Consider the following 16,548-nt stretch of genomic DNA (forward strand, 5'->3'; position numbering starts at 1 on the left):
TCGAGTTTTGAAATTGTTTTACGTCGTTTGCGTAAGTCGTTCGCGAATAGGGCTGGATGTAATTTACGTTCACGTCGAAAGCAATGACGTTTTGCGGCGGATTTTCAAGCATGCGCACTGGGATGTTTTCACGAACGGTGCAAGCGCCGTTCCAAAAAAACCTAAAATACGCGGGGTCAAGCCAAATTTAAATAAAACACGCCCCCAACATCCCCATTTAAATTAGGCGGGCTTACGCCGGCCCACATACGTTACACCGCCGTAACTTAGGGCACAAGTTCTTTCTGAATACGGAACTTGCGCCCAAAGTTACAGCGGCGTAACGTATCTAAGATACGTAACGCCGGCCGGACAGATACACCATTGTATCTGAATCCGGCCCACTGTCTTTCAAATTGCCCCAGCCCCTGTTCAAATCCAATCCGGGGACAAAACCGGGACAGACTTGGTCCGGGGACAGTGTCCTCAATCCGGGGACTGTCCCCTGAAACCGGGGATGTCTGGTCACCCTATCGTATAGAGAAGCACAGAGACCCAGTGATAAGGTTGCACGTTCTAAAATAAAGTGTGTAATCAAAACGTGACGGTTTTATTAAAAATATTGTGATTGTGTTGATGAGGGGGACATGAGGAAGCGGGGAAGGCAAACTTTAAGCAAACAGGGGTGCTCGCTGCAAACTTTTTGCTTTCTTATGATCTCAGTAATGGAGCAGAACTGCCATTGTTTTTGTGTCCTGGGAAAGCATAATAGAGGGAGAGGGGGTCAGAGGAAGTGACTGTCCACCCCGGTCCACCACCCTCTCCTGAGTCTGCAGTAATCAGTCCAGGGGGGGGGGGGGCAGGATGTACCAGGAAAAGCTCCAAGGACGGCAGGATAGACGGAGGAAGGGAGAGAGAGGAGGGAGAACAGGGATATACACAGATCAAAGGTAACAGGGCAACATCTCCACTTCCCGTCCAATCGGTGGGCTCACACAGCTGCCGCTCTGCGGGGCGCACATCTGGGGGGGACGCCATGCCGACTCGAGTCCCGAAATGGAACATTACTGACTTCCTCTAAACCGGGAGATTCTGACGCTTGTTATCGGGAAGTCAGGAACTGAGGTGAGCAAAAAATCCGTGCATGTGTTATTCAAATTTTATTATTCACAGAGTCTGAAAGCTGAAATGTCTGTGTTACCCATTAACCAACCAGATCCTGAGTGTTACTACACACTGACACTGGGAGGACCATGGCTGGTGCCTGAGGTTCACTTTGCTGCATATACCTACCTTCAACTCCAGCTGAGGGGGGAGCTGTAGTTGTAGCTTGCACTGATTGGCCAAGTCTTGTCACATGGGGGTGAGTCACATGCTCCTCCATACCGGGAAGTACCAGGTACTTCTGTCTGTATATGATGCTGGAGTTGTAGCTTGCACTGATTGGCCCAGTCCTGTCACATGGGGATGAGTCACATGCTTCTCCATACCGGGAAGTACCAGGTACTTTTGTCTGTATATGATGCTGGAGTTGTAGAGAGAGAAAATAACCGCATAGTAGTCTTCAAAGAACCTCCTCACTGGAACCAAACCATGGGTGCCGGCAATGCAATAGTGATGCAAAAATACGAAGGAAACTTCGCCGCCGCACTCCAAAAATGTTCTTTTAATTAAAATCGATCACAAAATAAACATGCCACAGCAATAAAATTGGAACAAAAGCTAACGTTTCACACTGTAGCTTCAGTGCTTAGTCATAGCTACTACTAGCACTGATTGGCCCAGTCCTGTCACATGGGGGTGAGTCACATGCTCCTCCATACCAGGAAGTACCAGGTACTTCTGTCTGTATATGATGCTGCAGGTGTAGCTCTTTGGGACCAATTGACCAAATTGTAAGTATGGGGCTCCCTGCATTGGCCCCCTGCTTCCTCTCTAACCACAACCATTTCTGTATGCTATATCTTTTTGATACTTATCTCATAGATACCCTGCACATGCATCAACTCCTGATGAAGCGAGCAGAGCCTGTGAAACGCGTAGAGTATACAGATGTATATGCATTCTTTATACTTCTATCAATGTATCAACATGTCTATGGTTGTAAGCTTTTTGCTTCATGATGTTTTTATGACTATGCTTATTTATGATGATGGTTTTGCAATTTCAAATAAACCCTAAGATTAGTTTACTCTATATACTCGTTATGACTAGACATGTGCACTGCCAAAAAATTCTTTTTTTTTTCCTTTTTTTGTTTCATTCTTTTTTTTTTGTTTTTTCAAAAATTCGTAAATTCGGGAAAATCGAAAAAACTTTTTTTTTTCTGTTTCATTCGTTTTTTGGCTTTTTTCGTAAATTCGGGAAAATCGAAAATTCGGAATTCGGAAATTTGAAAATTCTGAATTTTCAGATTTCCGAAAAAGCAAAAAAAGCAAAAAAACGGAAAAAACGACATTTCCAAAAAAAAAACCCGAATGAAACGAAAATGAAAAAAAAAAATCGGAAATTCTAAAAATTCGGAAATTTCCCATTTTCGAATTTTAGATGTTCGAGCTTTAGATTTTTGAATGTTACAATTTCGAAATTTCGAATTTTCGATTTTTTAATTTTCGAATTTTCGAATTTTTTATTTTTCGAATTTTTCATTTTCGAAAATTCGAAAATGAAAAATTCGAAAATTCGAAAAATCGAAAATTTTAAAGTTTAAAATTCTAAAATGAAAAATTCTAAAATGAAAAATCCTAAAATGAAAAATTCTAAAATGAAAAATTCTAAAATTCGAAATTGAAAAATTCTAAAATTCGAAATTAAAAAAATCGAAAATTCGAAAAAGAAAAAAATCGAAAATTCGAATATTCGAAATTTGAATATTCGAAAAAGAAAAATTCGAAAATTCGAAAAATAAAAAAATTGAAAATTCGAATTTTCGAAAATTGAAAAATTCGTAATTTGAAAATTCAAAATTTCGAAAATTCGAAAATGAAAAATTCGAAAATGAAAAATTCGAAAATGAAAAATTCGAAATTGAAAAATTCGAAAATTCGAAATTGAAAAATTCGAAAATTCGAAATTGAAAAATTCGAAAATTCGAAATTGAAAAATTCGAAAATTCGAAAAAGAAAAAATTCGAATATTCGAAAATTCGAAAATGAAAAATTCGAAAATTGAAAAGTTCGAAAATTCGAAAAATAAAAAATTTGAAAATTCGAATATTCGAAATTTGAAATTTGAAAATTCGAATATTCTGTATATGATGCTGGAGTTGTAGCTTGCACTGATTGGCTCAGCCCTGTCACATGGGGTGAATCACATGCTCCTCCATACCAGGAAGTACCATGTATTTCCATCTGTATATGATGCTGGAGGTGGCAAAAGCAGAGGTTTGCTTCACTTTTGTTGCGAAAAAGACCTTCCCCTCTGGGTGATCTCTGTACATTACAAGAATTCCAACACACTTTGTTGCAGACTCCTACCTTTTGTTATTGTGAAGAAATAGCTGTTTGTCTGTCTGTTCACAGTGAATCTGTATGGGAGTGGTTTTATGACTATCAATAAGCTGCTGCACCTGCAGGGATCTAATGAGGGAAGTGACAGGGTCTGCATGCCTCTAGACGTGATTTTCCTTTGGGAGTATCTCACCAAAAATTATATTTTTGTTGCAGGGGATGCTCAAAATCTGATTTGTATATTAGACTCCATTCACACCTAGGCGATTCGGAATTGCAGAGACGTGGCAAAATGGGGGACACGATTGTGATCCCATTACTTGTTATTAGCCACTTCCGGACCGGCTCACACCGATATACGTCGGCACTTTGAAGAGGGATATCTTTGTCATGCAGCAGCTAGCTGCCCTATCCCAGATATCCTCTTCTTCAGTGAGCGGTCCGGTTTAAGATAAAAGTGGTGTCTGCGGTGGATTCGCTGCAAGAACACTTTTATCGGCGGTGGGAGAGGGGGCCCCCCGCCGATTACCGAAGTCGTCAGCAGCGGCGGAGGCGATCGGATCCTCTTCTATGGTTGGTATGGAGATGAGTTAGGGGAAGATGGCCCCCACCCGTCTCCATACCATTGCAGGGCGGAAGCGGCATCAAACGTCACTTCCGCCCATAGGGACGTTTTTTTTTTTTTTTTTATTGCATTTTAGTGTAAATATGAGACGTGAGGTCTTTTTGACCCCAGATCTCATATTTAAGAGGACCTGTCATGCTTTTTTTCTATTACAAGGGATGTTTACATTCCTTGTAATAGGAATAAAAGTGAAACAATTTTTTTTAAAGAAGTGTAAAAATAAAATAAAAATTAAAAGGTAAAAAGAAGTATTAAAAAAAAAATGTAAACACGTCCCGTCCCGGCCGAGCTTGCGCACAGAAGCGAACACATACATGAGCAGCGCCCACATATGAAAACGGTGTTCAAACCACACATGTGAGATATCGCCGCGATCGGTAGAGTGAGAGCAATAATTCCAGCCCTAGATCTCCTCCGTAACTCAAAACATCCAACCTGTAGAATTTTGTAAACGTCACCTATGGAGATTTTTAAGGGTAAAAGTTTGTCGCCATTCCATGAGCGGGCGCAATTTTGAAGCGTGACATGTTGGGTATCAATTTACTCAGTGTAACATTATCCTTCACAATATAAAACAAATTGGGCTAACTTTACTGTAGTCTTAGGCCCGGATTCACGTAGAATGACGTATCTTTGTGCGGGCGTAACGTATCCCATTTACGTTACGCCTCCGCAACTTTTACAGGCAAGTGCCGTATTCTCAAACGAAAGTTGCGGCGGCGTAGCGTAAATAGGCCGGCGTAAGCCCGCCTAATTCAAATGTGGTAGATGTGGGCGTGTGTTATGTTAATTTTATGTGACCCCACGTAAATGACGCTTTTTACGAACGGCGCATGCGCCGTCCTTGAAAGTATCCCAGTGTGCATGCTCCAAATTAACCCGCAAGAAGCCAATGCTTTCGACGTGAACGTAAATGACGCCCAGCCCTATTCGCGAACGACTTAAAATTTTCAAAATTCGACGCGGGAACGACTTCCATACTTAACATTGGTATGCCGAATGTACGCCTCCATATAGCTGGGGTAACTTTATGCCGGGAAAAGCCTTACGTAAACGGCGTATCTGTACTGCGTCGGCCAGGCGTACGTTCGTGAATCTGCGTATCTCGCTGATTTACATATTTCTAGGCGTAAATCAGCGTACACGCCCCTAGCGGCCAGCGTAAATATGCAGTTAAGATACGACGGCGTAAGAGACTTACGCCGGTCGGATCTAATACAAATCTATGCGTAACTGATTCTAAGAATCAGGCGCATAGATACGACTGCTCAGACTCAGAGATACGATGGCGTATCTCCTTTGAGAATCTGGGCCTTATTTTTTAATAAAAAAAAGTGTATTTTTTCCCAAAAAAGTGCGCTTGTAAGACCGCTGCGCAAATACAGTGTGACAGAAAGTATTGCAACGACCGCCATTTTATTCTCTATGATGTTAGAATTTTTTTTTATAATGTTTGGGGGTTCTAAGTAATTTTCTAGCAAAACATAAATGTTTTTAACTTGAAGTGAGATCAAAGAAAGTAATTTCAGTACAAGAGAGGAGAAGGGCCAGGACAAGGGGTGGGCAGGAGGGATAGCTGCCCCGGGCGCAGTGAAGCAAGGGGGCAAAGAACGAATGCAGGGTGGCAAGTATTAACAATAGGAGAAGGGGGCACAGTTCTGGATGCCCTGGGAGCTAGACAACCCTCTCCCAGTACTGTGTACAACTGTAAACCTCCCCCTCCTGTCTGTAGACATCCAAAAGCCCAGAGATTTCTGTAGGGTGCCGCCATCTTGGATGTGACGTCAACAGTCCCAGCTCTCTGTAGCTCTCTGTAGGGTGCCGCCATCTTGGATGTGACGTCAACAGTCCCAGCTCTCTGTAGCTCTCTGTAGTCTCTATAACATCCCGCCGGACCTTGTAATGTGGTCCGCACAGCAGCTTCCTCATTTTGCCAGGTTGGGTTTCCAGCCCCAGTCCCGCGAGCTGCGCGGCAAATTAGCACATGCGCGGCCAGTCTGAGCATAGGCATTAACGTCTTCCCCTTACTGTGCCGCTCTGTCTCCGCCTCCACCACCGCCCCTTCTGGAGGGGAGGGGCAGAGGAGCTGGCACAACACAAAGACACTCCAAGGAGAAAAGAGAGCTTTGACCTGCTTGAAAGAAAGGGGGCGCTGTGCTGGGGAATTGAGGTAAAACTGATAGATTGCAAAAGAAAAAAAAAAGAATTGTAAAAAAAATAAACAAATAAGCATTTTTTTAAAAATTAGTATTGGTGTCAGTGTGTTTTAGGTAGGTTACATTACACCCTCCCAACCCCTGCTTTGAAATCGCACTACTTCAGGGCAATTTTAAAGCCTCCGGTCAGTGCGATTTCATGTACGGCTACATCTATGCGTCTTCATGCACAGACATCAATGCAAGTCACACATGAAATTGGCAAAAATAGTGCAGGAGCCTTTGTAAAATCGGTGCAAGTCAGAGTTTCACCAGTATGAATAATTCCATAGACAGAAATAGGGTACGACTTGTCATGCGACTTTGCTTTAAAGTAATTTTTTTGGTGACATTTGGTGACAGGGACTCTTCTGTACAATTCTCCTCAGTTCTCTCCACCCCCTCTGTCACCAGCTCACGTACTTATCTTCCCCGTCCATCCAGCCATCTTCTCAGTACAGCCCTGCCCAGAGCCACACAGCCTCCCCAGCAGCAATGTCCCCAGCGGCTCTCCCTCTCCGGGTGCCTGTGTGCCCCACTGATTGCTATGGGTGAGCCGTACTCATGGCCAGGTCCAGAAGACCAACGCAGCCACCAGGCCACAGATCAGTGAAGACCTCCAGATGGAGGAGGAAGGTATTTACATTGGGGGGATATGATCAAAGGGCGATTGTACCAAGGGTGCAGTACAACACCCATTGTGGGAGATCCCATGTCTATGTCCAAGTAAAAGTAAAAGAAAAATTCCCACATTTTGGGTTGTCCCCAGAAAAGTAATAGAGGGGAAATCTTCCAATGGGGACACTAGGTTTAGTGGCCTGGGGCCCCCCCAAGGGATTCCCTTAATTGCAGGTGTTTCCCCATCACTTCCTGTTATGGCTATGGGACAGGAAGTGAAGGTTCTTAATTTGCAGGTGTTTTGCCCCTCACTTCCTGTTTTGGCTATGAGCATAGCTCCCAACTGTCCCTGATTTCGACGGACTGTCCTTTGGAGCTCTGTCCCTCTTTCCTCCTCATGTGTCCCTCATTTTGGTCTGATCCATATAGTTCTATATAAAATGCACTTTTTATCTATCAAAAAGTGTTTCCCAGTGCCAAACCTTTCATCTGATTTCTAAATGGCTGCATTTGTAAATTCCAAAAGCCAATATAAAGGAATAGTAGTAGTAAAAAAGCACTCGTGGGTTTAACCAATCTTGTCTTTTTTGTACAATTCTCCTTTAAGGGGGCGTGGCAAGGGAGTGTGTCCTATGCCTGCATCTCAAAAAGTTGGGAGGTATGTATGGGACAGGAAGTGAAGGTTCTTAAAGTGGTTGTAAACCCAGATTTTTTTTTTTTTTTAAATAAAAACCTGCAAGACAAAGGCATAATGAGCTAGTAAGAATTACTTACCTTAGATTGAAGCCCCTTAAAGCCGTCCTCGTCTCCCCCGCAGACATCTCTCCGAAAGGTTACTTCTGGGTATCGCCGCTCCGGCGCTGTGATTGGCCGGAGCGGCGATGACGCCGGCATTATCGATTCATAAAACCGGCATTTTCAGTGCCCCTGCACTGATGTCATCGGTGTATTCTTTTTGCCAAATATCTCCTAAGGTTTAGGAGATATGGCAAACACCTACAGGTAAGCCTTAATCTAGTCTTACCTGTAGGTATAACTTCCCCCAGAGGGTTAACAACCACTTTAATTTGCAGGGATTTCCCATTCACTTCCTGTTTTGGCTATGGGATAGGAAGCGAAGTTCCTTAACCACTTGCCGTCGCCGCACCGTCATAATACGTCCACAAGGTGGCTCTCCTAGGCGAGATCACGTATTATGACGTCCTACCTTTTAGCCGCCACTAGGGGCGCACGCGCGCCGCCGGAGGCGCGCGCGCGCGCCCCCCCGCTCGCCCCCGACTCCCGTGCGTGTGCCCGGCGGGCGCGATCGCCGCCGGGCACACGCGATCACTCGGTACAGAGCGGGGAACGGGAGCTGTGTGTGTAAACACACAGCTCCCGGTCCTGTCAGGGGGGGAAATGCTGATTTTCTGTTCATACAATGTATGAACAGAAGATCAGTGTTTCCCCTAGTGGGGCCCCCCCCCCCCCCCACAGTAAGAACACACCCAGGCATACTTAACCCCTTCCCCGCCCCCTAGTGTTAACCCCTTCACTGCCAGTGGCATTTTTATAGTAATCTAATGCATTTTTATAGCACTGATCGCTATAAAAATGCCAATGGTCCCAAAAATGTGTCAAAAATGTCCGAAGTGTCCGCCATAATGTCGCAATACCGAAAAAAAAATCGCTGATCGCCGCCATTACTAGTAAAAAAAAATATTAATAAAAATGCCATAAAAATACCCCCTATTTTGTAAACGCTATAACTTTTGCGCAAACCAATCAATAAATGCTTATTGCGATTTTTTTTTACGAAAAATATGTAGAACAATACGTATCGGCCTAAACTGAGGAAAAAAAATGTTTTTTTATATATTTTTGGGGGATATTTATTACAGCAAAAAGTAAAAAATATTCATTTTTTTCAAAATTGTCGTTCTATTTTTGTTTATAGCGCAAAAAATAAAAAACGCAGAGGTGATCAAATACCACCAAAAGAAAGCTCTATTTGTGGGAAAAAAAGGAAGCCAATTTTGTTTGGGAGCCACGTCGCACGACCGCGCAATTGTCTGTTAAAGCGACGCAGTCCCGAATCGCAAAAAGTACTCTGGTCTTTGGGCAGCAATATGGTCCGGGGGGTAAGTGGTTAATATGCAGAGATTTCCCACTCACTTCATGTTTTAGCTATGGGACAGGAAGTGAAGGTTCTTAATTTGCAGGTGTTTTCCCGATCACTTTCTGTTTTGGCTATGGGACAGGAAGTGAAGGTTCTTAAAGTGGAGGTTCAACCTTAGACAGCACATTTTCCCCTTAGATTCCTGCTCGTTTTGTCTAGGGGAATCGGCTATTTGTTTTAAAATATGATCCGTACTTACCCGTTTACGAGATGCATCCTCTCCGTCGCTTCCGGGTATGGGCTGTGGGAATGGGCGTTCCTTCTTGATTGACAGTCTTCCGAGAGGCTTCCGACGGTCGCATCCATCGCGTCACGATTTTCCGAAAGAAGCCGAACGTCGGTGCGCAGGCGCAGTATAGTGCTGCACCGACGTTTGGCTTCTTTCGGCTACGAGTGACGCGATGGATGCGACCGTCGGAAGCCTCTCGGAAGACTGTCAATCAAGAAGGAACGCCCGCTCCCGAAGACCCATACCCGGAAGCGACGGAAGAAGATGCATCTCGAAAACGGTAAGTACTGTTCATATTTTAAAACAAATAGCCGATTCCCCTAGACCAAACGAGCATCCATCTAAGGGGGAAAAAAGGGAATTTTTTTTTTTTTTTAATAAATGGGTGAACTCCCGCTTTAATTTGCAGGTGTTTTCCCCCTCACTTTCTGTTTTGGCTATGGGACAGGAAGTGAAGGTTCTTAATTTGCAGGGATTTCCGCCTCACTTTCTGTTTTGGCTATGGGACAGGAAGTGAAGGTCCTTAATTTGCAGGGATTTCCCATTCACTTCCTGTTATGGCTATGGGACACGAAGTGTAGGTTCTTAATTTGAAGGTGTTTTGCCCCTCACTTCCTGTTCTGCTATGGGACAGGAAGTGAAGGTTCTTAATTTGCAGGTGTTTTTCCCCTCACTTCCTGTTTTGGCTAGGGGACAGGAAGTGAAGGTCCTTAATTTGCAGGGATTTCCAACTCACTTCCTATTTTGGCTATGGGTAAGGAAGTGAAGAAAATCTCCCCAATAGGACACAGATGGCAAAAAAATAAACAGGCAGAGGTTATACTCCCCCTCTTACTCTATCCAAAATGAAAATAAAAGGTTTGTCTATAGTTCTAATTTAAACTGTTACTAAACCCACAACAGTAAAATCAGTCTGTATATGCAGTAAAGCATGCTTGTTATACTCACTATGGAACATAAGGGGTTAATCCTCCGCATTGTGTAAAAAGGCTGTTTGATCCTGTCTTCTCTGATACTCCCCTTCTTCAACAGTCCCAAATCCATTTCCTTATAGAACAGAGCCTTGGGGCAAGCTGCACATGCTCAGATTGGTGTGTATTGCTAGAGAGTTTTTTCTTCTTGGGAGAGTACATGTGATCAGCACAGGTCAAATCAGCACTGTCTATACAGAGGGTCAGGGGTCCTGCAGTCTCATGGGACAGTCAGAAGAGGGTGAAAACTCCTACAAGCTTTACCCAGTGCCCAGCTGGACACTGATAGAAGTCACAAGACTGCTATATATACTGCTGATGAGAAACACTATTTAGCAGTTTATATTTACTAAAATAATCGCTGCGGAAGGCGGGGGTGGTGAGTGGGGGCGACATCCCCTCCCGCTGCTTGTAAACGCAATCCAGCGACTAGTTAGCCACTAGGATTGCTTTTAGAAGAGAGCTGGGCGTTGGCTTTAACAAAAACTGTATGGGAATGATACCTGCAGCTGTGGGCATCATCCGGTATAACCCCTTGAAGTCCAGCGCAAAAGTTATAGCGTCTACAAAATTGGGGATAGACTTAGGGCATTTTTTTTACTAGTAATGGAGGTGATCTGCAATTTTTAGCAGCACTGCGACATTGCGATGGATAGATCAGACACCTTTGACACTTTTTTGTGACCAGTGACATTTATACAGTAATCAGAGCTAAAAATAGTCACAGATTACTGTATAAATGTCACTGGCAGGGAAGGGCTTAACACTAGAGGGCGATCAAGGGGTTAACTGTGTCCTAGGAAGGTGTTTCTAACTGTGGGGGGAGGGGACTGACAGGCAGTAGAGAGATAGAAAGCGGTTCCTGATCACTAGGAACAGCAGATCTCTCTCTACTTCCCTGACAGAGCGGGGATCTGTCTGTTTACATTGACAGATGCCTGTTCTGTCTCTGTGAGGAGCGATCGCGGGTGGATGGCGGAAATCTCCGCTGGCCACGCGCATCCGCTCCGGGGACACGCCTGCTACAGCCTTTTTAAAGAGCCGACGTGCAATGATGACTATTCACGCAGCCGTGCCAACCTGCTGCCAGTGCCGTCTTAATAACATCATGGGCCCCTGGGCAAAGTAATGCTCTGGGGCCCCTACAATGGAGACAGTGCAGGTAAACAGAAATCAAGTAGGTAGGAGGTAGGGGATATCTAGGGTGTAGAGGGGTCAGAGTGCTGGGGGAAGATATCTGGGGTGTAGAGGGGTCAAAGTGCTGGGGGGATATCAGGGGTGTAGAGGGGTCAGAGTGCTGGGGGATATCTAGGGTGTAGAGGGGTCAGAGTGCTGGGGGAAGATATCTGGGGTGTAGAGGGGTCAGAGTGCTGGGGGGATATCTGGGGTGTAGAGGGGTCAGAGTGCTGGGGGGGATATCTGGGGTGTAGAGGGGTCAGAGTGCTGGGGGGATATCTGGGGTGTAGAGGGGGTCAGAGTACTGGGGGGATATCTGGGGTGTAGAGGGGTCAGAGTGCTGGGGGGTATCTGGGGTGTAGAGGGGTCAGAGTGCTGGGGGGTTATCTGGGGTGTAGAGGGGTCAGAGTGCTGGGGGGATATCTGGGGTGTAGAGGGGTCAGAGTGCTGGGGGGTATCTGGGGTGTAGAGGGATCAGTGTGCTGGGGGGTATCTGGGGTGTAGAGGGATCAGAGTTCTGGGGGATATCTGGGGTGTAGAGGGATCAGAGTTCTGGGGGATATCTGGGGTGTAGAGGGGTCAGAGTGTTGGGGGGATATCTGGGGTGTAGAGGGGTCAGAGTGCTGAGGGGATATCTGGGGTGTAGAGGGGTCAGAGTGCTGGGGGGATATCTGGGGTGTAGAGGGGTCAGAGTGCTGAGGGGATATCTAGGGTGTAGAGGGGTCAGAGTGCTGGGGGAAGATATCTGGGGTGTAGAGGGGTCAGAGTGCTGGGGGGATATCTGGGGTGTAGAGGGGTCAGAGTGCTGGGGGGGGGGGATATCTGGGGTGTAGAGGGGTCAGAGTGCTGGGGGGTATCTGGGGTGTAGAGGGGTCAGAGTGCTGGGGGGTTATCTGGGGTGTAGAGGGGTCAGAGTGCTGGGGGGATATCTGGGGTGTAGAGGGGTCAGAGTGCTGGGGGGTATCTGGGGTGTAGAGGGATCAGTGTGCTGGAGGATATCTGGGGTGTAGAGGGGTCAGAGTGCTGGGGGGATATCTGGGGTGTAGAGGGATCAGAGTTCTGGGGGATATCTGGGGTGTAGAGGGATCAGAGTTCTGGGGGATATCTGGGGTGTAGAGGGGTCAGAGTGTTGGGGGGATATCTGGGGTGTAGAGGGGCAGCCCCAATTTCGCTGCAGCCCGGGCTCAAGCACCAGCTGCTTTGGGGAAAGGGCAGGGGCCCCCATGCAGCTGGGGCCCCTGGGCAGTGCCCAGGTGTGCCCTCCCATTAAGACTGCCCTGCCTGCTGCAGTACAACTGTGGCGTGTGGTAGGCAAATCGTTAAACTGACTTCATCTGCAGATAGAAGTTCATCCCTTTGATCTGCAGATGAATAAGCAGAAAGATACAAGAAAAAAACAATGTTTCTTTTTATCTCTCTGTTTTAGTGGCTGAGCAATGTTGCTGTTAAACATTGGCTGCTGTTTATTTTATTTTTTTGTTTACACTTCAGCTGTCAACAGGGCAACCAACTGACAGCTGAATGGTTGTTAAAGACGCAATGGCCTTGCTCCTAAACAACCGATAATTTCTGGCTTTCTTTTTACATGTCAGCTGTCAGTCAGGGCTGGTGCAAGGATTTTTGACACCCTAGGCAAAAACCTAATTTTTCCGCCCCCCCCCTGGCTCCACCACCTTTGCTCTGACCACGTATACCCCACCTTTTTATTGAAGCGCCCATCAATGCAGCCTCACCAGTGCACATCAATGCAGCCTCACCAGCGCCCATCAATGCAGCTTCACCAGCGCCCATCAATGCATCCTACTCGTGCCCTTCAATGAATGTTTGCTTGCTTTCATTCATTCAGGAGTTGGGACACAGACACAGTCCTCCGCCGCCACTGCGCCTCTGACACTGTGTACGAATGGAGCGGCGGCTGCCTGCTGATGCTGAGATGTAGTTAGTTGTTCCAGAGAGAAGAGAGTAGGAACACCAGTGGCCGGGCGCCACTAGGCAGCAGTGTGCCCTAGGCGGCTGCCTAGTTTGCCTAGTGGTAGCACCTACCCTGGCTGTCAGTGGTGGAAAGAACCGAGCCTGAAAGTATCGGTTTCAGGTATCAGAGCATTTGCATGACTACAGATACTCGTGCAAATGCTTAGAACCGGCACCGGTATTGGTGCAACCCTAATATAATCCAATGCAAGGTCAGTTGCACTCAAGCACTTACTTAAGAATAGTGTAGTAAATGGACGAAGGAAGTCAAGGAATTCAGGGAAGAGAACGTGCCGAGGTTTAGCCATTATTTATTTATATTTTTAAATGCGCCCCCCCTCCCCCGCAGGCTTTGATCTGTTTTCAATGCCTTTCATTATAAAAGCAGGAAACTCCAACTCTGAGCGCCCCTCGTCTCCAGCCTCCTGTTTGTCCACATGAAGGTTTCATCATCAAGTTTTATTTCTTCTGCTCTTTCCTGGCTCTACAATACAATGCAAGGCCGTTCTTCATCACGGCGGTCATCTCTTTACACCGCGCTCGGGGGGAAGTAGATGGAGGCGCAAGTTTTCGAGTTCATCCCATCATCAGTCTTCTGTTTGTTCTTATTTAGTTTTTGCCAATGTGGTTTGGTAAAGCGGTATTAAACCCAAAACTAAAGATGTCATATACTGCCACTCATTAGATGTGGTGGCTGCATTCGTTTTCATTTCTAACCACTTAAGCCCCGGACCTTTAGGCAGCTAAATGCCCAGGCCAGGTTTTGCGATTCGGCACTGCGTCGCTTTAACAGACAATTTAGCGGTCTTGCGACAAGGCTCCCAAACAAAATTGACGTCCTTTTTTCCCCACAAATAGAGCTTTCTTTTGGTGGTATTTGATCACCTCTGCGGTCTTTATTTTTTGCGCTATAAACAAAAATAGAGCGACAATTTTGAAAAAAATGCAATATTTTTTACTTTTTTCTATAATAAATATCCCCAAAAAAGATATAAAAAAACAATTTTTCCTCAGTTTAGGCCGATACGTATTCTTCTACCTATTTTTGGAAAAAAAAATTGCAATAAGCGTTTATCGGTTGGTTTGCGCAAAATTTATAGCGTTTACAAAATAGGGGATAGTTTTATTGCATTTTTAATACATTTTTTTTTTTTTACTACTAATGACGGCGATCAGCGATTTTTTTCGTGACTGCGACATTATGGCGGACACTTCGGACAATTTTGACCCATTTTTGGGACCATTGTCATTTTCACAGCAAAAAATGCATTTAAAATGCATTCTTTATTGTGAAAATGACAGTTGCAGTTTGGGAGTTAACCACTAGGGGGCGCTGTAGGAGTTAGTGTTCACCTAGTGTGTGTTTACAACTGTAGGGGGGTGTGGCTGTAGGTCTGACGTCATCGATCGAGTCTCCCTATAAAGGGGATCACTCGATCGATGCGCCGCCACAGTGAAGCACGGGGAAGCCGTGGTTACACACGGCTCTCCCCGTTCTTCAGCTCCGGGGAGCGATCGCGGGACCCCAGCGGCGATCGGGTCTCGCGGTCCCGGAGCTTCTGGGTAGATGTAAACGACGGGTAGATGTAAACGACGTGCCGGTACGTCGATCTGCCCAGCCGTGCCATTCTGCCGACGTTCATCGTCGTGCGTCGGTCGTTAAGTGGTTAAGGTTTCTTTCACTCTTTTTTCACCTGCGGATCAGGCCAGTAACACACCTCCTGTATTGGAGTGCCTCCACTCTGGATGAAGGAGCACAGGGGGAACATTTGGACAGCGGCATTGTCAGTCTGGGGGGAGGGAAGTGTTAGACGTGCTAGCAGATTTAGGTACAGTATAAAATTGAAGCCAAACTCTAGCTAACACTTTATAATCAGTTACATCAAACCTTTTTATTTCCTTTTGGGATAAAAGTTTTACATAAATAAATAAAAGCTGATTGTTTTAAGCACCCCAGTCAGTGGTAAATCGTTTGTCTCATCCCTGTAATTGCAAGAGAGCTTGTTCTTTTGAAAAACAGCAGACTTACTGGCTGGATCTCCATATTCAAATACAAGAAAGAAAGCGTAAAAAAAGGAAACTAATGCAGCCATCACATCCAAGGATTGGGAAGCTGCAATATAATAAATGTTTGCTTTTCGGGTTTAATGCCCTTTAAAGGGGTTGTAAAGGTAAAAGTTTTTTCACCTTAATTCATCCTATGCATTAACCACTTCCATACCAGGCACTTACGCACGTTCCCGCCCAAGCCAATTTTCAGCTTTCAGCACTGTCGCAATTTGAATGACAATTGAGCGCGGTCGTGCTACACTGTACCCAAATGAAATTTTTATCATTTTTTTCTCACAAATAGAGCTTTCTTTTGGTGGTATTTGATCACCTCTGCGATTTTTATTTTTTGCGCAACAACTAAAAAAAGACCGACATTTTTGAAAAAAAATTTTTTTTTTTTTTTTTTTCTGTATTTTTTTTTGTAAATAAGTAAGTTTTCTTCTTCAATTATGGGCACCGATGAGGTGGCACTGATGGGCACCGATGAGGTGGCACTGATGGGCACCGATATGCGGCACTGATGGGCACTGATAGGCGGCGCAGTTATGCGGCACTGATGGGCACTCATAGGTGGCACTAATGGGCACTTATAGGCGGCACTGATGGGCACTCATAGGCGCACTGGGCACTCTTTGGCGGCACTGATGGGCACTCATGGGCGGCACTGATGGGTGGCACTGATGGGCACTTATGGGTGGCACAGATGGGCACTGATAGGTGGGCACTGGGCATAGATGGGCACTAAGAGGTGGCACTGATGGACACTGGGTGGCACTGATGGACACTGGGTGACACTGAGGGGTGGCACTGATGGCATTGCTGGGCATCATTAGTCAGTGCCCATGTTGCCAGTCAGTGCCCATTTGTGGGCACTGATTGGCATTGATTGTATTCAATTTTGTTTTATTTATTGTTGTTTTTTTTATCAATCTGTGCTCTATTGAGCACCGGGGGGCACTCCCTGGTGGTCCAGTGTGGCGATCCTAAGGGGGGCTGCGCTGATAAACAATCAGCGCAAACCCCCCTGTCAGGAGAGCCGCCGATCGGCTCTCCTCTACTCGTGTCTGTCAGACGCGAGTGAGGAAGAGCCGATCAACGGCTCTTCCCGTTTACATCGTGAACAGC

General features: G+C 45.7%; 1 protein-coding gene across 1 annotated transcript in view; it reads left to right on the forward strand.

Annotated features, from left to right (window-relative positions):
* Positions 1–865: 865 nt before the first annotated feature.
* Positions 866–16,548, forward strand: part of RGL3 (ral guanine nucleotide dissociation stimulator like 3) — a 157,914-nt gene continuing 142,231 nt past the window's right edge. The window contains exon 1 of the mRNA XM_040346529.1: positions 866–1,104. The gene's annotated coding sequence lies outside the window, so the exon portion shown is untranslated. The remainder of the gene's footprint in view (positions 1,105–16,548) is intronic.

This window comes from Rana temporaria, chromosome 3 (assembly GCF_905171775.1).
Source record: "Rana temporaria chromosome 3, aRanTem1.1, whole genome shotgun sequence".
Lineage (NCBI taxonomy): Eukaryota > Metazoa > Chordata > Amphibia > Anura > Ranidae > Rana > Rana temporaria.